Below are 22,545 nucleotides of genomic sequence, written 5' to 3' on the forward strand. Positions count from 1 at the left end.
GGAATATATAAGCAATATGTTTTTCTTATCCCATAAATAGTCCTTCGAGCAGTTTCAAGAACATTTCCCTTAAAGTAGAGGTAAATCTCTAAGAATGTAAGAATGTTAGTGCTCTTAAAGACGCATCTTTACCAATTAATACATTAGATTAAACAATATAATTAATATGTCAAGATATGAAGGTCTTACAATTCTAAAAATATGCTGCTATTTCAAAGTAAAACTTGGTAGCTTTTCTGGTGTTCCCATAGAAACCATTGTGGTGGCATAGGAAAAAGCAATTGTAGTTTTGTACTGGTATGTTCTTTCTTCCAAGATACATATATTTTTTAAAGTGGTTACATACTTCAGTCAAAATTCTGGCATGAAGTCCTACTGTCAACCATGGCTGAGTTTACAGAAATTCTAAAGCCAACATGTCAGGATAGCTGGAGAGACAATGCATGGATTTAATATCATTTGCCAGTGGGAATTCCTGGAGCTCAAAGTAATAATGTCTTCTACATTAATGTGCAGTGAAGTGAGTGTAGCATTAATCTTCGTAGAAAGTTCAGTTCTCCTGAGAATGTGGAAGGATAATATAAACCACATTAATAGAAGGAGAGAGCCAGGTAACATGAGGTTACTTTAATATAATTTAAATACGATTAAAGAAAGTCTTAATATTTGCTGTCTCTGCAATTTGTCACAATCAAGCATTCTACATGACAGATAACAAGTGTCTTGATACTGTAAGTGTGTGGATATGTGATTCACATCTTGTTTTAGTTTGAAGTTTTGAGACCCAATTCATAGAAAGATTTCTGAAATTACTATAGCATCACCATTTATACTACTGTATCTGAGAATCTGTCTATTGTAAATGCCCTATTTTCTGGAGCCTACATTTCTGCTATAAAAACTGTGCTTTAGGCTGAATCTGAATTCATAATATTGCCACCTGAGAATAAATTATTTTACAGTGTTACAGAAATTGGATTGATTGTGTATGAGAAAAGGGATGGAAAGTTGCATGATAGCAACTTGGGGCTTATTTGGTAGCACAAAAGTCTACAAATGGAAATGTGCCACTGTGCTTTGATTTTCCTTTGTAGACAGAAACTCTGTATTTGTGAAAGTAGTTCACTGTTGTTCCTTTAATAAAGAGAAATTTGACATTGACTTTAACTTTCTCCTTTCTTGCTATCAGTGTGATTAGAATGTCATCAACTTAATTTTAAGTGTGACTTCACATCAGCAACAGTGGTATGTGGAGTAAGAAGAAACAGAACACCTTGACAGTCATTGAACCTGATCTTGGCAATGGAAGGTGCATGTGTGGGAGAAAGCATGCTGAACTATAAGCAGGGGGTTTGATAAAGAGGTCACAGGAAGCAGGAGGAATAGACTGGTGATCTGGTAGGAGGTCTATGCCCTGCATTCATGATGGCATTTTGTGCAGGAGCAGCAAGAGCTTTTTTTCATATCTGTCAGAAAAGGATTTCTGTCTCTATGGCTAATCCATGTGACAGCCTCAACTCACACTTTTTGTTAAGGTCAGCTCTCCAAATACTTGGACAAAGCAATACTCCAGGGAGGCAGAAGGAGTAAGATGACAAGGGGACTCTAAGATTCATGTGTATTTACTGGATTGTACCTAAACCAGCAAGTTCTTAACATGCCATTTCTCTGCCCTGCGGCATAACTACTGTCTGTGTGCAGATCAGGCATATACATTTACTTGCACTGATGAATGCTAGGCACAATTTTCCACACCCAAGTTTTCTTACATGTCCTTTGTAATTTCTCAACTACTTGCTGGATCAATTAAATTCATTTTTGTAGCTGAGACAGGACTCGTGGTTCTTTGTAAAACAAATCTCAATGAATCAAACGAATAGGGCTATTAAATGTCTTAGTTTAGAAATGAGAAATCATTGGAATTCTTGCTAAAGTGACCTAATGAGGTTCAATTTATGGATGTTTATGCAGCACTTTGAAATTCCTGGACATATGTATCATCTGCAAGAAATACAGTGCAGACTCCTTGCTAAGATCTTTTATTGCACACTGGAGCAACCCAGACTCTTTCCAGCTGCCCTTGAAGTCAGTAAAGCTAGTCAGATGAATGCAGTTTTGGTAGGCAAGTATCTTAATTATCCTGAATGACAATGAACAATTACAAAATCACTTTGCCACTCAATTCTACTGAATTTTCAGCAGGAACAGATAAAATTATGAGTGAAAACCTTTTTATCCTGAAAAATGTACACATTATTACAACTTTTTGCATAAAATTGGCTGAAAACCGTCAGCTAAAATAAAGCTTGACTGACAAAGGAAAGTAGAAAAAAAGTTTTACTTTTTCTCCCAAAAGTCACTTTCTGAGCAACGTCATTTAGTTTGAATAAATTAAGATATTTTGTTCAGCCTTGTACTATTTTATTTCCTGATTTTTCTTTTTCCTTCATCATTTGTAAGAAAATTTGTGGATTTTTTTCCCCATCAGTATCATCATTCCCCAGAAGAAACTGTTACTCACAGAAATGTAACTTTTAGTTATGTGTATTTGAAAAGGTGCTGGCATGTGTTTATACAGACATATAGATGCACAAAGATTATTGGACATATTACTTCTTTATTGATTTTTCCATGGCATTATTCTGCTGTAATTAATGGATATTTGTCTTTACTTATTTTATATCCTATCAATGTTTTGGGAAGTATTGTTTCTTTGTTTCAGTGATAACTAGATCCTTGGATATGAGTATCCATTTATTATTAATACTAATAAATAATATTAAAGATACTATATATTTATATATTAATATCACATTATTGTATATAATATATAATGATAAATTAATAATAATTATTATTCATTTAAGTGCAACTTTTTGGTTTTTTTCCAGGCATGTAAGTTTTTATGACTACTTTCTTTTACTGTCTGCCTGATCTGTAGTATCTGCTCCGAAAAGAGATTAGACTTTCTTATTTTCCCAAGCATGAGACACAAATGGCTTTTATACATAATATACTTTTGCTAGTGTGGCTGTTAATGCCCAAGAACTATGAAGACAAAAAGACACATTTTGTTGTGCTTAAAGTTTGTAGCTCCACAGACACTCAGACTAAGGACATTAACATTTCAGTGTCATCGTGGGGAAAAAATTACACCAACAAGCTTGTAGACTAACTTTTGTCTTCCAGACGCATTCAGAAAGTAAGGGAATCTTTACAAAGTTTTTTTTTCCACCTACCCACTTAATGGAAATAAACATCACAGATCTGAAGCTACTGCAATTTTCATATATCAGCACTGAATTCACTGAGTTCTCCGTATTGCCTGTGGCTCATTGTGTCAGTTGAACGTTAGACGAATGTGACAGTATCCACTGCTGAGTTTCTCTCAGGGCTTTCCCAATGTTCCCTTCTGATGTAGCTGGGGAGCAGCAATACAGCTTTGGTATGCTTGGTGAGAATGGTATCAAGGTTTCTCCTTTATGTAGGGATGCAGGTGTTCTGAGATTCAAAGACAAACCACCATCTTTATTGTGACTCAGGACAGTGTCAAGCAGGAATGTTGTGTGCACAGAGTACTTTTTAATGTTGAAGAATTGTGGGGCTGCTTCTGCAGTTTTGTCAAATGTCATTATTTGTCTTTCTGCAGCAGACTGGAAGCTGAGTAAATGGACCATGGTAGTGTTTCTTTGATACAATGTAACCTGTATTCGAGGGACATTTTGGTCAGACTGCTCCAAATTCCCACTGCATTGATCCCCAATAGACTGGATGCTGGCAATAAATGTTATTTTTTTCTCACTTAAGCAAGGGATGATGACCTGAAGAAATTCCTGCCTCACAGTTGAGTCACCTTTATTCCTTTGTCCCATGAGATATTTCATTTTACATTGATTTTGAGGATAAGCTATGACACAATGTGAATACTGCCAAACATGTTTTGGTGATTTGCTTCAGATTTATAACCCAAAAGCATATAGTGTTTCTAAAAGACACTCACTTCTCAATGGTATGCTTATCCAAAGAGTACAAAACCTTCCAGTTCCCTGTACAATTAGTTGTCCATTATACCAAAAAAATGTTACCATTACTTCCAGTATCCTTTCTTGGCTGTTGTAAGTGAAATGCAGACATTGAGAGAGCGCCCCTTTTTCTCGCTTGTTATCTATATGCTTTGTTGAGCATAGGTTCCAAATTTTCCACCAGGCATGACAAACAGGATAGAGGAGGCAACCATATTCTTTCAAATTTGGTTCTGTGGTTTCCATTTCTTGCTTTTGATACAATTCTGTTCCATATGTGTACAGTCTGTCTCTATCTGATCACTGTTTGACAATGACTTCGACAAGAAAAATCTCAGATGTTTACATCTCACATTTTTACTCCATTTGAATGTTTTTTTTGAACACAGGAAAAATATTTCGAAACTATGCAACTGTTTTTTCTTTTCCTCTGAAATTTGCATTGTCAGACCAGTAGGATGTGACTAACATGCATGTTCACAGACTGCTAAAGAAGAAAACAGCATAGGTGATAATAAATGTAGGTAACAAATTTTAGTGGATACTGAGGTGATATGCTCCCCTTGAGGACCTTACTGCCTGCCTTTGTTGTAGTACTTGTATAACTAATACTGTCCTCTCATCAGCTTAAATTAGGTGACCAAGGGTTACATTTACTACAGGTACTACATCTCTTCCTTATGCAGTACCACAGACAAATAAGATCATTTTAAGATGTGTCCTGTGATATATATATATGATCAAAGCACGGGAGGGGAGCGGGAAGGGAAAAAATACCCTCTTTGAAAGGAAGAGATTTAAGCTATTGTAGCCTCGGGCAGCAGTGATTTATATCCAGCAATTTATGAGTGCTTTACTGACTTCATTATTCAGTAGGGAAAAAAATCCATACTTATTTTTGCAAGTGCTATATCGACACGTTCTGCAGGTATTTCTAGGACATGAATACAGTATTTCATGTTAAATATATGCCCTTTTCAATATCTATTACTACCAAGAAAAATCTAAATGGGACTCCTTCTATAGTATATGTACATCTCTTCAATCTGTTTCTCTAATCAAGCTTTGAACTCAAAGGGTGTGTGTCAAGGTTAGTGGAAGAATAAAGTAGTAGGGCACCACTGCTATAATGCTCTGCAATTTAAAGAACATTAAATTCATTCGGCTAAAAGAAATGAGAGTGTAGAACTGGTAAACTGTTTTCCCACTCCAAGAAGGACTAACTCTCACATTCAGATCTGTTTCAGGTTACTGGCTTAACTTCATAGCCTATCATTCACATACAGATCTTGAATGAGAACTTCTTCTCTGGCCATGATGGAAGGTCCTAGGGGATAAACTTGTCCATTGGCCTTTAATCAGCTTGTTAAAGGGGCTAATCACTAGTTTATAGGAGTTTAGTTAACATTTTCATTGTTACAAGTTTGTCTAAAATGTCACTGTAGGTTTTATATGCCAGTCAGAGGAACCAAATGAATATCTATTGTTATCCCATAGTCTTTAAAGAAAAAACCCCAAGCACTAGGAATTAATTTGGCCCATGGTGTGACTTGGAAACTTTCTTTTTTTTGGCTGGTTTGGAGGGTCTTGACTAAGAAGAATTAAAGTTTCTGTTTTGCAGTCAAACCATGTTTAGAAGAGATATTTAATATCTTTGCTTTGGTTTCAATGGAAGTTATTAATAGTTTTGGAGCTAAGCCTCCTTTCCAATTTTTTGCTGAACAGCAAAAGATGGACAAAGTTCCAGTAAGCCTTACTGTGGAATCATTGCCAGAGGAAGATACTTTGTGTGAATCTCCTGTTTGTTGTTATCTGATGCCTTTTGAAAGACTGTTCTTTAGAAGTACAACTGTGGAGCAGCGGTAATGGTCTCTTGGAGTTTGTGGGATTCTTTGTGTTTAAATTCAAATTGAACAAAACCTAATATCAGATGTTTGAAATCCAGTTTCTTTTCTCTGAGTCCTTGGGTCAGTGACAATAGCTTTATCAGGAGTACTGCCTAGTGTTCAGAAACTACATCTTTGAATGAATTATTTCCTGATGCTTATGTCAAGTATGCCTGTAAGGGCCCTGGTGATGCTTTCATCAATAAAATTTGAGTACTATAAGTTTTATTTTATTAAAAGCTAGTCACAGTTCAGAATAGCACAGTTACAGTGTCTGCTTGCTTGTACAGTACCTGTTCTGTTACATATCCAAGATAGTTTTCTGTCATCTGCACCTTGATGAATATCTTTGAATCCAGAGCTGGAAAGCTACTTTTCAGTGTCATCATTGTTTTATTCTGAAACCCTTTCATAGAAATGAAACCACTTATAAAATACTCCTTGCCTCTTAGACTAGCTCTGATTAAGTAAATTTAATTTCTTTTTTCCCTTTCTCTGTACATTTACTTTGACAAGGGTCTGATCTTTTCTCCTCTTCATTCACTGGGAGTTTTCCTGCTTGCTTCACAAAAGAGTCTGCTCTGTGCATTTTCTTAGGATTGCTATAGAGCAACAAAGCAAACAATGGAAATTATTGAATTGAGATTATTTAATGTGATTTCAGGTCAATGAAATAATAATTATATCTAATCTTCCTTGATCTTATTCTTATTTGAATATTTGGATAAGGATTGGGTTTTGCTTTTTAAATATAATTAATTTTAAATGTATCAATTTAAATTATAACCTCAATTTAAATTAAAAACAAAGTAAAATATAATCTTAATTCTCTGGATTAATTATAAAATACTCTATATAAGTACTAACATAGCTCAATCTTGTTCAGTCACAGTAGCTAGAATGGAACTAAGTAATTAAAAAAATAAAACCTTTCATGTTTTTGCTTCTGTTCCCCAACTATTTCAGAATGTTAGCATTTTTCATGCAGAGGGGAGTTTGCATTTAATTTATTGAGTAATGACATATATTTTCTTGAAATTGCTATTCTGTGGACCTCTATAGGAGAAAATCTTGATTGCCTAAATATTAGTAAAAGGTGAATAAAAAAAAAGGGATGGATGAAAGAAATTATTTAGATTTCATATGGAATGTTTGAATGAAAAGACTGTGTGTCATACATTTTGGCCATAGTTCCTTTTTTCAAACACTTTCCAAAATAAAACCCTGTGCTTTTGAGTCTGGTAGGACCCCATGAAATACCTTTGGTTTTGCTACTTGTCTGCTACTCCCCTAACATTTCTCTGCATTGGTTCATAGGTATTAGCAGGAGAAATATTTCATTTCATTTGATCATAATTTTCTTGATTAAATTTTTTTGAGAATCATAAAATCATAGAATGATTTGGGTTGGGAGGGACCTTAAAGCTCATCTAGTTCCAACGCCTTGCCATGGGCAGGGACACCTTCTACCAGCCCAGGTTGCTCACAGCCCTGTCCAACCTGGCCTTGAACACTGCCAGGGAGGGGGCAGCCACAGCTTCTCTGGGCAACCTGTGCCAGTGTCTCACCACCCTCACAGTAGAGAATGTCTTCCATATATCTAATCTAAATCTCCCCTCTCAATTTAAACCCATTACCTCTCATCCTATCCTTACACCCCCTGATAAAGAGCCCCTCCCCATCTTTCCTGTAGCCCCCTTTAAGCACTGGAAGGCTGCTATAAGGTCTCCCCGGAGCCTTCTCTTCTCCAGGCTGAACAACCCCAACTCTCTCAGCCTGTCCTCACAGGGGAGGTGCTACAGCCCCCTGATCATCTTCATGCCCTCCTCTGGAGCCACTTGAGCAGCTCCATGTCCTTCTTACGTTGGGGGCCCCAGAGCTGGACACAGGACTCCAGGTGGGGTCTCATGAGAGTGGAGCAGAGGGGGAGAATCCCCTCCCTTGACCTGCTGGCCGCACTTCTCTTGATGCAGTCCTGAATACAGTTGGCTTTCTGGGCTGTGAGTGCATGTTGCTGGCTCATAGTCAATTCCATCTGCCAATACCTGCAAGTCCTTCTCTGCAGGGCTGCTCTCAATCCGCTCCTTGCCCAGCCTGAGTTTGTGCTTGGGATTGCCCTGACCCATGTGCAGCACCTTTCACATGGCCTTGGAGAGATTCATGAGGTTTGCACAGGCCCAGCTCTCCAGCCTGTTAAGGTCCCTCTGGGTGGCAGAACTGAGAAGAGAGAAGAAATGGGTCCTAGGATTAACTGCTGTGGCAAGACATGTAACAACACATAAGAAAGTTTATGTCCTAAGAAATCTTTCTACATTTCAGAATGTACAGTCACCACCTTTGCTAAGCAGTGAAAAATAGTATTATCTTAGGAAATGCAAGTCACTGGAACATACCTTTAAGAAAAAAACCCAACAGAAACCATGCTGCTTTAGTGAGATATATATATTATTTTATGTATATATACACACATATAAGGACCTTTTAACTAAGCTACAATAATTAGAGAAGTATACTCAAAACTGAAATCATACTTCCCTCCTCTTCCCCCCACGCACTTCTCTGCTCCTGGGAAAATATTGTGTTACACAGAAGGACTGCTAGGATTGTTTTTTCAATACCTGGAGAGCCTTTTAAATTCATTGTAGTCAGCTGTGTTTTAATTAATTATAGCTAATTTGTTCACCAAATAACAGAGTTTTGTGGTTCATGCCTATATGCTATGGGGTTGTGGGTGCTTAAAATGAGCTTGGAAAACAGGTAGGCTGACCTACAAGTTAGTTATGGAATGAATTTAACTAGAAATGTTCTGGGAAGTTCATGCTATTTAGGCATCAGAATTACATAAGGATGAGTTTTCCGTTTAAGTCTGAACATTTTATAGCTTTGGTCTTGTCTTCAGTTTCCTAGATCTTCTTTTTAATGTACAATAGTCATTAATAAAAAATTGCTTTTAGAACTATTATTTCAAATAACTTCTATTTAAAATAAATTCTGAGAATACAAGTACTTTACAAGGGAACCCATACTAAATTACCTCTGATGGGCTTTTCATTGTTTAATAATTTATAGCTGGTACAATAGTGATAAATTGACTTTAATCTTTCAGTGATTCATTTGTGATAAAGTACCAAGTTCGCCAAGTTAATAGGAAAGCATAAGGAAATATGAATTCTGCTGTTCTGAAAGGACTTAATGTGCAGGATTCAGACCTGTATCTTCTCTTGGGAAGGGCCCCATTTTTTTATTGCTTTTCTTCACAGTTTTTCTTTTTTCTTTATTAAAAACTTTAATTTAATTTTTAGATTGTTTTTCCCCCAATTTTTCTAGTTCTACCTCTGTCTGATAGCATTGTTTTATTTATATTCCTTTTGTAGGTATTTAAGAATAGGGTGTGATGAAGTAAATTTTTACTTTTCCTAACTTAAACTGATGGAAGCCCATCAATCTTATACTGTAAAATTGCTAATAGAGGATAGATAACAGTTGTTTTCAATCCTATAATCATTATTTAGTTCTTTCCAGTTTATTGCTGTATAACATTATTTTTTAAACTGTGGACTGTAGATCATTCTTTCAGGCAATCTTGATCGTTGATCCAGCAGGTCAAGAAAAAACAGTGACAGAGCAGAGGGGAAAAATCCATCTATTCCAAAAAAAAAAAAAAAAAAAAAAAAAGCAAGCAGATCTGCTATACAATGCATAACTATATTAGTTTTTATAGGTTTAAACTGGTTGTGTTTGACCTATTCTTGTTAATACAACCTTTTGTATACATCCTTAGTAATGTATACAAGCATGCATCAGTGTCCAATTCTTTGACAAACCTGCATAATGTGAATTGAGTTTCTGCAATTAGGAACAATTAATAGTGTCAGGTTGTCTGAAACTTACAATTCTGGGTAAAAAAGGGCCGAAATAAAGGCCATCTCAAACAATATGATAAGGTTCTTATTATTAGCATGATACAGAATTCTGGACAGAAACAGAATTTCAGGGGTGAAAAGTGATAGTTATATTAAGTCAGACCCTGTGACTATTAAGAAAGCTTTCAAAGAATGTGATATGAATCTGACTTCAGCATGGGTCTTTTCAGAGTTTACATGGGATTACTTTCATCAAATTTCATGTAATGTCTTAATATAAATATAAAAACAAAATTAAGTACATAAATCAGAACATGTATAGAAAAAATGTCAGATTTTAACATTCATACTTCCTAAGAAAGACCACAAATTTTGATTTGGGAAGTTTATAACAATTCAGTAATGCGGACTCATATTAATTTTCCTATTATAATTATATTTAAACATTGTAGAGTCTTGTTCAGAATATTTTACACAAAAATTATAAGGTTTGTAGATAGGAAAGTATATTTTTCAAAAGTGCTCTACCTTCCCATTGTAAATGCATATGAATCTTTTTGAAGTGTTCTTGTTGCATTTTATTTAGCTTAGATTTCCTCGTACATCAGAGGAATTTTCAAGCTGTGTATGTATGGCTATATGCCTGAGAGGCTGAAAACACATTTTTCTGTAAGACTGTAGGATGTTGTAGCTTTCCTAAATACTAGTATCAGGAATGAGTGAGACTTTTTTTTTGTTTCTAGTTTGCTCATACATGCACCTGAGCTGACTCTGTCTTTGTATCCTATGTAAGTTTTCCTAAATCTTTGTTTTTATAGATTGTTGGTGTGACCGAGTATGATTTTAGCTGGCTTTGTAACTCATCAGAACAAATAATTTGAATAGAGTAGGGGAACATTATCAGGAAATTTACAGAACATTTAGATACTCAGTTAATCTCTGTTTTTAATCTTAAGCATGTGTTTTCACAGTGGAATATGATAGCGTATAAGATGCCTATATTTATGTGTATTGGGATTTGTTTTTGGGGAAATAACTGATTAAAGCTAGTGAATTAATTGCTTCTGTCATAAAATGTAGCTCTATTCAATAGACTTGGAACTCTCAAGACAATGAAAGAAAAGGATTTGTCCTCTTTACAGAGGGCTTGAGATCAATATGGACTTTGCAAAGCTAGTTACATACTTATCTGCATCTAAAAAGGAAAAGTAAAAGGGAAGTTAAAATTTTTGTAAAACCACATTTTGACCCACAATGTAAAGTTTGAAAATAACAGTAAAACTTAATTCACAGTGGAGTAACTGAAATTACAACTCTAAACCTGTATAATTGATTGTTTAAATCCCAGATTATCATCGGTGATAGGAACATGAGTGTGTCTACTTTATTCTAATTCTCTTCATTGACAATCTGTTGTATGGAGAACCAGAAAGTAGTAGAAAGAGATGTTATCAGTCAGTGCTGGAATGCATTAGCAATATGATGAGGGAGGTTGTACAAATCTTTGAACAGATGAGTTTAGCTTGCACAAATACTAATGGAAATTGAATTCCAAACAAATAAGCACAATTATTTGTAAACAATGACATTTAAATAGAAATTTGTGTTATTAATAGATGTATATGCACATTAATTAATTTATGGAATTCGAGAATTTACAGACTTCTGTATAGTTTCTCTGACCAATTCAGACTAAGTAATGCACCATGGATTTTTTTAATGCTTCTGAACAATTCAGAATTAACAACTACAATATGTTTTCTAAATATCTTGAATAGTTGTCTTTGAGAGTACTAAAATCAGTCAGTGATCAGTTCACTGTTTTTTTTTTAAAGTTGAAAACTAGATTAGATTAATTTTTCTTTGCAGATTATTTACTTAGCTGTAATTAAGGCTGTTCATAATGTTTTCTCATGACACTGTTAAAAGTAGAATATAATTTTGCATTTGTAATAACTCATTTCTTTACTATTTGATGTTCTGTTAAGGAAAGATTGTCATGATTCTTTAAGTATCAGAAATGGAAATGGGGCTTTTTGCAAAGAGTCTTATGTTCTTATTGACTGCTCTGTTCTTAATCTTTCATGTGTTAGATAATTATACTAATGTCTTCCAGTTTACCAGAGGCTTTTAAACTGATTCGTTTGGATTTTGGGGAAGAAAAGAACAAAACTGAGAGAAGATACTTAATGGAATCTTATGGAAATTAATTTTTAAAAAGATATATGTTTGCTGATCTGGAATACGTTTTATGTCTTTTGGTGTCTTTGCTTAAAAAAAAAAAAAAAAGGGTAAAATCATCGAGTATTTGAAACATTTTTTTTTTCACACCTGCAAGTCATTTCTGTAGAGCAGGCACATACTGCAGCAAACATTTCATCTGGTTTATATTTAACTGACTGTGAGACACCGATAAGGAAAACTGATTCAATTTTTCCAGTCTCTTTGTTGCAGATTGCATTTTTTTGAATTAATGAATATGTAAAGTTATACTACTGAAATTATCCTAAAATAGGCCCAGTGAGACTTACTGAGTAATTAATTTTTTCTGCTGGAAAATTTTATTGTAGCTTTAGCATGTGCAGCCAGTTCTTCAGTACCTTACTTCTTTGATTCCATTTATTTACTAAGTTTTCATAGTCTGTGTGCCCTAGATCGCATGACAAAATCCATAAAAAATGACTGCATATGTGGGCAGCTATCACCATCAGTAACTACTTGGGTCAGCCTTCTGCCCTCAGGTAAATTTGAAAGGAAACTTTTAACTAGTAGTCACTGAGAATAAAAAATGTTTGGGATACTTTGTCTTTAAGAGAGTGTTAGCTTGGAAGATGCCACAAGGATGCTAATAAACTAAATTCCTGAATCAAGTTAATCTAACGTGGTACAAGACCAGCCTGAAGAGATGTGAACATTTAAGGGGATAAATTGAAGAATAAGAGGTTTATGTAATATGAAATTATTTATACAGCTTTCTTTATGAGGATCTGTCAAAAGTTATATTTTTGTACTTAGATTTTTCTTTTTTAAAATTTTAGTTGGAGATTTTGACTGACTGAATGTCTAGGAATTTATTTTTTATTTTAATGAGGAAATCGGTACCAGAAAGCTTTGCAAAATCTGCCATCTTGTTCTGTAAAGGCTCAGGGTTTACTACACCACAAAACCTGAGGGAGCAGTCTTTATGCCTCAAAATGCAAACAGGACAACACATAGGTGCTTTTCATGAGAACTGCTTGATACAAATAGACTTCTCCAGTGTCCAAATCAGAACATTTTTAAATGAGGCTCCTCCTCATGGTCTTTTGTGGAAAATATTTTTTTCCTTAGAGGAAGTGTAGGAGCCAAGAAAGGTTATCCTTTTATCTTGAGAACCTTACTCTCTTTCCTGGGTTGTGTGTTACGAATTCATCTGGCAGTCAAACTCATCCTCAAGAAGTTGAAGCAGTCACCAGTTCCCTTTGTGAGTGACAAAACTGCAAAGATGTTCTGTGACATAAGATGATGATTATGTCCTAAAGACATGGAAATTTATAGGAATACCCATTGTAGATGCAGTATCATACTTTATAGTGGTACTTAAAAAACATTTTGATTTTGCTAGTTTTGGAAAAAATAATACTGCCATTGATATACAATTTTCTTCTCATTCAAGCTCAAACATTTCACAAGAGTAATTTTCCTTTAATCTTTTCTGAGTGAAATAGATTGAGGTTTATTTAAAGCTTACTCACTAGAAAACGGAAAAATAATGTGACATTGTGGCAATACTTGTGATAGTTTTGTATCCCCATGCCTTGCATCTTGTCAAGTTATATTTTTAAATCTGCAGTGGAGTAGAAATAGGTACATAATATAATACTAAAAATCAGATCATTACATCTTTCTAATTAGTACCAAAATTAATTCATATCTTCAATGAATCAAATATAAATAATTACTAGGAGCAAATGGTAATACAAAGATATTAATTGTTTTTTTTTTTTTTTTTTTTTTTTTTTCCCCAAAGCCCTGATTTAAGGCTATAGTAATGGAAAAGTTCTTGAAAGACACTCAAGGAAATTTTATATGTCAACAGACATATAATGCACAGACATTAGAAAGAGTTGTTTGTTTGTTTGTTTGTTTGTTTGTTTGTTTTTAAAGGGCATAAAAGAGACAATATTACCTGAGTAACTGCAGGCTAGAGCCTGGAGTTTTAGTTAGGGAGAGAAAAAATTCCTGCATTAAAATGCAGGCAAAAACAAAAATGTGAAGAATTGAGAGCAGTCAGTAAGGTCATTAATGATAATTTAATTAAATATAAATTATAGAATATGTTGTTGAATCTACTAAAAGATAATGTACATGTGACTAGAATTGCATTAATTTTTATCCAGTTCTGGGGTTTCCCTCAGTTTCCTTCCAAATGTCAGAGGCATTTCCTGAAACAGGAAAACACTTTTGGGACACACTAATTAAGTGTATCCAAATATTTCTAGTAATACAGAAAACATTCATAGTTTGTGTCACTCTGAGTTATGAAAGATAACTCATATAAGACAACAGCTACAAAATAAAACAATTACTTTTATTATTTTATTACTGTAGAACATGCAATATTTTTGGCTATCTTTGAAGTGAACATGTTTAAAAACTCTTCAACATATTACACCAGATTTAAAGTTTGGAAAACTTTAGTACTGGGTATCTGCTGAGCAAAAACATTATTTACCATCCAGGACCCCTTTGTTGTGTGGAAGATGGATAGGGAGAACCTGGTGATGCTGGAGGAATGAGGGAAAACTTTAGGCTCGATCACACTTTCAAGGTGTTAATTGAAACTAGAAGTGCTAAAATTCTGATGTGAGTCACTCTGAAGTCAGAGTGATTGTGTATGGTATAAAGCACTGATTCAGAAATGCATTAAACATATTTTAGTATTGTAGCATAACTGTGCAGCTTTATTGGGTGAGTATAACTAGGGATGATCAAAGGAAGTTTTCCATTGGCAAATGCAGTTTCACTTGTGTGTCTGACAATTTAATTTCATTGCAACATTTTTTTTTTTTAAAAAGCATTTATAATCACATACTGTAATCTAAATTTAAGGATTTTTCAGTATATTTTCTTTGGCGTTTAGAATGCAAAGAAAGTTCAAAATGACCAAAATTCATATGGAACATGTTTTCTAACTTACTGGAGTTGGTGCAATGTAGGTTAGAGAAAGAGTGGGTTTACTTTCCTCATATGTATTTATGAAAGAAATAGAATATAGAAAGCCAGGAGTGCGTTACTGTATCTGTAAAATCTTTATGCCTTCATATTAAAGTTGTTAAATTAATAGAATCATAGGAAAATTCAGGTTGAAAAGTACTTCAGGAAGTAATCTAGTTCAAGTAAAACTTGCTCCAGGGTGCTCGAACCTGACATAGTATTCTCAGTGGGGTCTTATCCTGGGTAGATCTATCCTGACTGTTCCCAGTGAACTTGTCCTTGAAGTGCTCTGAGATGTGTTCCAAGAGGACATGCACTGTGCCTTGCGAAGGCAAAGTAGTTTCCCAGGTTGTCATTCAGCATTGTGTTTTTCATAAAAAAGTTTATTGCAAGTTTCAAGTATTATTTTTCTGATAGGCCTTAAGTGCTTCAAAATAACAGGTATGTTCTCATGATCTGTACCCTAAATAGCTGGGATGAAATTGTACTGGAGAGGGGAGTAATGGCAAATGGAGAGGAAACACTGAACTGTAGTGAAGTATTTACTAATTGCAGCGGCATTTCTATCAAACTGAAACAGTCAATATTTCCTGCTCTTTATCCTCAAAATACCAATATCAAACTTCATTTTACATGTATTTGATGCTAGAATATTGGCAAGTAAAACCATAATGAAAAATACTAGCCCCTTTGCAAGCATACCAAGTAAATCTACATTAAAGTTTAACAAAAACAAGGTCACATTTACATAATTCTGCTTAAAGAAAAGGGAAAATGTTGACCTGGGAAGGAAGTATAACTGGAGCAAAATTTTTACCGCTTCTCTAAGTTAGCTATATGAGCCAATGCAATTAGATGCTAAAAAGTTGTCACATCTAGATAGGCCCTTGAGAATACAGTGGCATCCTTTTCAGTAAAAAGCAAAAGAAAGAACTGATACTTTAAAAATAATAATGGTAACTAAATCCAGGAATGTACAATATTGCAAATATTAAGAAGGAGCTTTTTTATAAAATAGTAGCATAAAACCATGGCCTCTTTCTTATGTTCACGCACTGGTATTTTTTCTAAATAAATAATTACTGATGATGGAGCCTTATGCCATTGTTTGCTACAATTAGTATTTGATGCAGCACACTTATGAAACTTCATGTTTTCAGTATGTTTATAGGTTTCTTCCCATCCGTTTTCCTGACAGCTTGTGTCTGTCTGTTGTGTGGTACTCTTAAGCAGTTTCATGGTTTATGTATGTCTTTCTACCTGGTGCAGACTTTGTAAACTTGGCTTTACTGAGCCCCGTATAAAACACACATTCATGTAGAAGACCCCAGTGTTTCTAATCTCTGAGTTAGGCACTATTGTACTAAAACATTTGTTCGGAAGACGATTAATTTATCATTAAAAGAGGAATGATCCTCTGGTTTTTATTTTAGTCTCACTTTAGAGCACATATGAGGTTATTCTGGGAAGTGGTTAGTTTCAATAGCTGTGCAATGAAGGTGTCTCGGTATTCCTTTACAGCTCTAGGGGGGTGTTATATGGTTAAAATCAGGAGTGGGTTTAACAGCAAGGATGAGGGCTGTGTGATGAGGAAGTGGTTCTATGCCTGTGCAGCCCCGAAGCCAGATGACAGCTGGTTCCTCTTATCAAAGTACGTGCTGATTTCTTAACTACTTAAATTTTCTTCAGCAAAATCTAGACCAGCTTATGATTTATGGAGACATTCAGATCCATTTCTGATTCCATCACTGTGGCTGCCCTGCAGACCCATTATGAGTTAAACATTCCAAATTTCAGTGCTGCTGAATCCTGATTAGATGAATCTTCATTTTGTAATTATTTCTTTGCCCCAATGTGTGAATAACAATAACAAATCTTGTTCTCTTTAATGGTAGCAGATTTTTGTTTATGGAAAGTTATTCACTACTTGCTGTTTCTATATTCAGTCTAATTGAGATGAAAGATTTTGTATCTGTAATTACCATTCCCCTGAGATTATTCAGGCTAATGGTTTATAGGTAATTTAAGCATTAGATTTGTATCTTAAACAAGAAATTATTTAATGTGATCTGCATAGTGTGGCAGTCTTTGTTGGAGCTTTCCTACAAGCTGTTTTTACAAAAACTGATGATTGACCTCTACAAATGTTTGTCAAGGCTGCTGCATGGTCCAATTCATTTGCTAGCATTTTGGCCTCTATTTCAGTGAGTTTGGGTTGCTGATAGAAAATGGGACCTATTACATAAACATATACTATGAACATAGCTTTTGAATGGTTATTGATGAAATATAGTTGCAAATGATAATATTTCACTCACTGAGGTCACAGCAGGCTAGTTTTATTTGGATTACTTCAGTGAGATGTTTCAGAAGGCCATTGCAGAAATGCCTTGCATTCTGCTTTACTCAGGAAGCTATATTTTTCAGTTTCATGTGCCCAGGGAGGTGGTGGAGTCCCCATCTCTGGAGGTCTACATAGCACTCAGGGATATGGTGTAGTTGGGAACTGTCAGTGTTAGGACAATGGTTGGGCTGATTGATCTTCAAGGTCTTTTCCAGCGTAGATGATTCTGTGATGACTAATTTTTCTTCTAGACACTGGATAAAGTGTCATTAATATAATACTTGTGATGGAATTGTTTCCAAATTGTGTCTAATTTTGTCCTGTTCTTGAGTTGAGTTTTTCTTCCTCTGCATGTGCCAATACAGTTCAAAAAGATCATGTTTTAGGCAAATATAGTATTTCAGATTCTTTGCATGAACTATTTTGCTTTATGTATTCTTTTGTCACCTTAATGCTAATCCTATTTATGGATATTTTTCTCCTTTGCACAATAGATACTAGTATGTTTAATTTTTTTGTGGGTGCTATTATTATTCTGCCATGAAATGATCAGTATTCTGTATTTCTTTGAAAAAGTATTTTCTGCAGCATCTTTCAATCTTTACTGTTTCTTTGTATAATTCAAATTTACAAAATAGTTATAAATTTAGTTACAGTGGATGTAAGACAATGTTGATTGTGATTGTACTTTGATCTTAATTTGTTATTCTCTTGTTAATCATGCTGAGCTTAAACTTTGTTATTCTCTTGTTAATCATGCTGAGCTTAAACTTCCTATGTCATTGACCTAAGTAGGTGAAATAAATAGGCACATCTAAGAGTTAGCATATTGAAATACAATTATGATATATAAAGTATATTAACTTTTCTTTTAGCAGCAAACTTAAAAATCCTAGCTGAATGTCCAATGAAGAGAAAGTTTCTAATGAGGAGTTCCTTAGGCAGATGTAAGATAGTTTGTAAAGTCTTCAGTTTTTGTGGAGATGCTCACATTTTACTGTACACTGTTAGCTTCAGTCATCCCTCAGTACTAAAGCAAGTTTCTCTTAAATTATCCCTTTCTGGGCAGTGGGGTTTTTTCAAGGTGAAATAGATCATGTTTGATATCACAAGTGACATTTGATGTGTCTGTAACATTGTAAAAAAAAAAAAAAAATCTATAATATTGACATGATAAAATTGCAACAAAGCTTATTTTAATAGCATAGTTGCCTAACTCTCATTGAAACAAGTGCAACAATGCACTACGACAGCTTCTGATTAAAAATATTGATTAATCCCATTTTTTACTTCCTGCTGTGGACATTTACCGGAACTTACTGAAATCCCTCACATGGCTTATTTCTGATTTTTCTGGAGGGGAACTTGCCATCAAACATTGGTCAATGTAACTGTATTTTCAAAAATGAGTGTCAAATTAATTAGAATTGATGGATTAACCAAAGATGAAATTAAATCCTTTTTTTGTATCACTTGTACTTCTACACAACTGCTTAGTAAAAAAAATCTACTCAGTTAATACCATTATCTTTTTTCCTAACCCAAGACCATCATCTTCCATGTTAGGAAAAATAACATCTAAATGAAAAAAAATTACTTAACTTTTACCTAAGATGTTGTGTTTGTAACACAAAAGGTCCTCTTTGTATTGATTGCACTTTTTTCTTTTTCTGTCCACTCTCTCCTGTCCCACAAAAGGGTTTTATTCTATTCCCCATGACTACATGTGAATCAGCTTGGGCTCTACTTTACTGTGAAGTTTATCCTGCAGAGTGATGTTCAGATAAGTCTAATGATTAAATGAAATATTTAAAAATTCACAGTGTAATAATTCATTTTTACACAGCAACATACTAAATCCTGTTGGATAGTTGCTGTCACTGCAGTATTGTGAGAGCAAATTGATTTGTTTATTAATGTCCCTTTCCTCTGTACATTGCTCTTATTTTTTTCTGCCTTCCTCTTTTGCTAGTGTATGTGTAAACAGTCCCAGTTTAAGCTCACGCATTCATTCCGAGGCCAAAAAGAAGCTGAGGGAACTTAAGTGTCAGGGGAGGTATTGGAATTGAAGACTCCTGAGCCTTACCCATGACCTATCAAGCTTTCTTTTTAATTTCCTAAAATGTTTCAGAAAGGGTAAGGAACAAAATAATTTGAAACACCTAGACCTTACAATACATTTAATATATTTTCTGTGATATCTTTATTTCTTAAGGTTACTCTCTGTATGTTTTTATCTCCTAGCCCAGGTATATGTACTGACTGATTTTGCCTTGAGATAGAAGGTTGGTAAAAAGTCTTTCTACTTGCTGGATGTAGAGGGGGCAAGAGACGGTATGGCTTGATGAGGAAGACTGCTTTATATACAGGAAAAAATGTAGTGCAGATGTAGCTGTCTGCGGAGACCCTATGGGGTCCTCAGATGAGATCCAGTAACTCTGTCATTCAATATAAATGACTAAAGCAGCACTGTTGCCCTGGCTTTTAATGAGTGATTTGGATATCCTGCCTCTGGGAGTTCTATCTCTGCAGAGCAGTTTTTTGGTCTCTGTATGGCAGTAGTGTATTTCACCCTTAGATAGCTATCTAGATGCTTTCATGTACTTTGAGGTTTAAACTGGTGACGGGCATTGTTGCTTGAGAAATTATGCATTATTATTTCCATTAGGTTCAGTGAAGTACTTGATAAAAGGTTTGCTCAAGAGACTGTCTACATGGCTGCTGCTTTCTTTTAAACTGAAGAAACTGCACCACTGAGAAAAAAGAACCTTTTATAAGAAGGTACAAAAGCTGATGATGTCTGTTACCAGCTGTTCTTGGTCAGATTATATTTATTATTAACAATAAATTGGTTCTTCATAAAGCCCAAATGACAAATAAATAACTACTGAGGAGGGAAAATGTGGTTATATGAATTGAATATACAAAGAAATTAATCCATTTGTTACTCTTGGTCATTTTATGGCCTGGGGAAAAAAAAAAAAAAATCCTATGGATGAAAACCTGATCAGTTTTTGGCTGGATTTTCATACAGCAAAGTCAGCATAGCCACCTCCTGATTAAAAACTTGCTGTTTTTCTGAGACAGTGATGACAAAAAAAAAAAAAAAAGCTTTGTTTGTCTGCATTTAGGAGGAATATGCAAAACTGTACCTACTATAAGAGCACCCAGCTGAAATATCGTCATCTAAGAACTCTGAAGTTTAGTCATGTATACTCCCCAAGTTCATTTAGTATTAGATTTTGGAAGAAATACATTATTCTGCTGAAGCTCTTCTTGTTCCCGTGCAGCTTTTCTTGAGCAGAATTTGACACCTGATTTTGGGGAGATTTAAATTAATTTCTATTTATTGTCTTTATACCACTTTTGAAAGTAAAGCTTTATTGTGGTGCTAGTAAACAATTACTTCCCCCTGCCCCTGCTGTTCTGCATTAGACTATCCCCCTTGTTCTCTCACCTTCCAGTGCAAACCAACAGCTGCATTGTTCACTTCATTTTTTTGGGAAAACTTGTTGTAGAAGCAGATGAAATATTACTCAAGAAACTTGCAAACCTGTCAGAGATTTTCCTGGGCATGTTCACTCTTTTATTTTGAAAAAAAAGCACAAATCAAAATCTTCAACATTTTGCCTTCAGGTTTAAGACAGAATAGGGCTTTAGGACTAAAATGCTGCTTATACCCACATAAAATACCTCATTGTCTTTTTAAAAAAAAAATTCTTTACTTATTATAACTCCCTCTTTTTACCAAATTCCAAAAATAATAAGATTTAGAATTTCCATAACTATTTTTGTTTGCCTTTAACGGGTAAATAGTGTCTTGGACAAAATATGTATTTAGTGAAGTAAATCTATAAAAAATATTTTTGAAGGAAAAATTGTAAAGGAATTCCATGTATTTTACATCAGAGATATTTGATATCTGATAGCTTTTGGGGAATTGCTGCAAAACATTTGTGAAAACAGTTGTGAAAGGGAGTAAAACTTGATGGGACCATTTTTTTATTTCTAATACAGAACTCAAAACAACTTCTGGGATGACTAAAACTTTTGTACTGTATCACCTGAGATGTAGAACAGTTCAGAGCTGCATTTAATACATTAATCCATATAGAAAGTGAGACCAAGTCACCTCTTAATAATCAGTTGTCTGCTCCAAATATCTGTCTAGGCACCAGTGAAAAAACAGCTAGAATTTCTATGCTATTGAATCATTTGTTGTGAACAAAACAAAACAGAACAGGAAAAATCCTTTTTTCTCTTGTGGAGATCAAAACGGCAATAAGTTGGAGCTATGTGGACCAGGGAAGAAGCAGATGGATGCAGAGCTTGTGCAGTGTGATGGGAGAGGTATAATCCTTGTTATGAGGAATACTGGGATTGATGCTGCTGAGAGCAGTGTAAGACATAGCAGGGAGGCTGCCATGTCGTGAATTACATTACTACTACAAGATGGTAAATTCTGAACTGTTCTCTCTTCTGCTTTTTCTCTCTGTTTTGAACTAGAGAAGTTGATAGATTTCTTGAAACGTGCTTAATTTCCTTAATGTCAGTCAGAAATCACAGACCTCAAGCTTGTTTCATTCCTTTTATAATGTTGCTTGAGCATATGGAAACTCTCTGTAAAACTTGTACTGTCTTGCGTTTTCTCTTATTTAGTATTAATTAATTTAGGAATATTGACTGTTGCTGTCTTAATGTTTAAAGAAGAAAACCAGAAAATCGACTAACAGGAGGATTTTGCACCTGCATGAATGATATTAAAAGTGATACCATCACCATAAAAAAAAAAAAAAAAAACAACCCAAACAATTCCACTTTTCTTCAAAAAGGTTTTTCTTTCTATTGATAATATGTCACTTAAGAATACTAACACTAAAGATGGTTAGAAGATTAAAAGCATAACCACTCACCTTCAAACAAAACCAGGCATAGATGTGGTCTGCACAGTTTTTACTACTTGATATCCCCCTGTCTATGGACTGCATCTTTAAAAGAAAGGATGTCTCTTCCCATCATTGCTGAGGCAGCAATGGGTTTGTGTTTAGATTTGAATAAGAGCCTACTATAGAGTGGAGACCTTACTTTCACCCATTTTTATTGCTATATTTCTTGTGGTCCTCCATCTTTTCACTTACCTTAATTCTGTGATTGTGCTGGGATATAAAAATTGTTTTGTCTTCTCTGCATGGCTTTATTTTACTCTTTTACGTTAACATAGTTGCTAGTGTTAC

The sequence above is a fragment of the Athene cunicularia genome (genome assembly GCF_003259725.1).
Source record: "Athene cunicularia isolate RWA chromosome 8 unlocalized genomic scaffold, athCun1 chr8_part1, whole genome shotgun sequence".
Classification (NCBI taxonomy): Eukaryota; Metazoa; Chordata; class Aves; order Strigiformes; family Strigidae; genus Athene; species Athene cunicularia.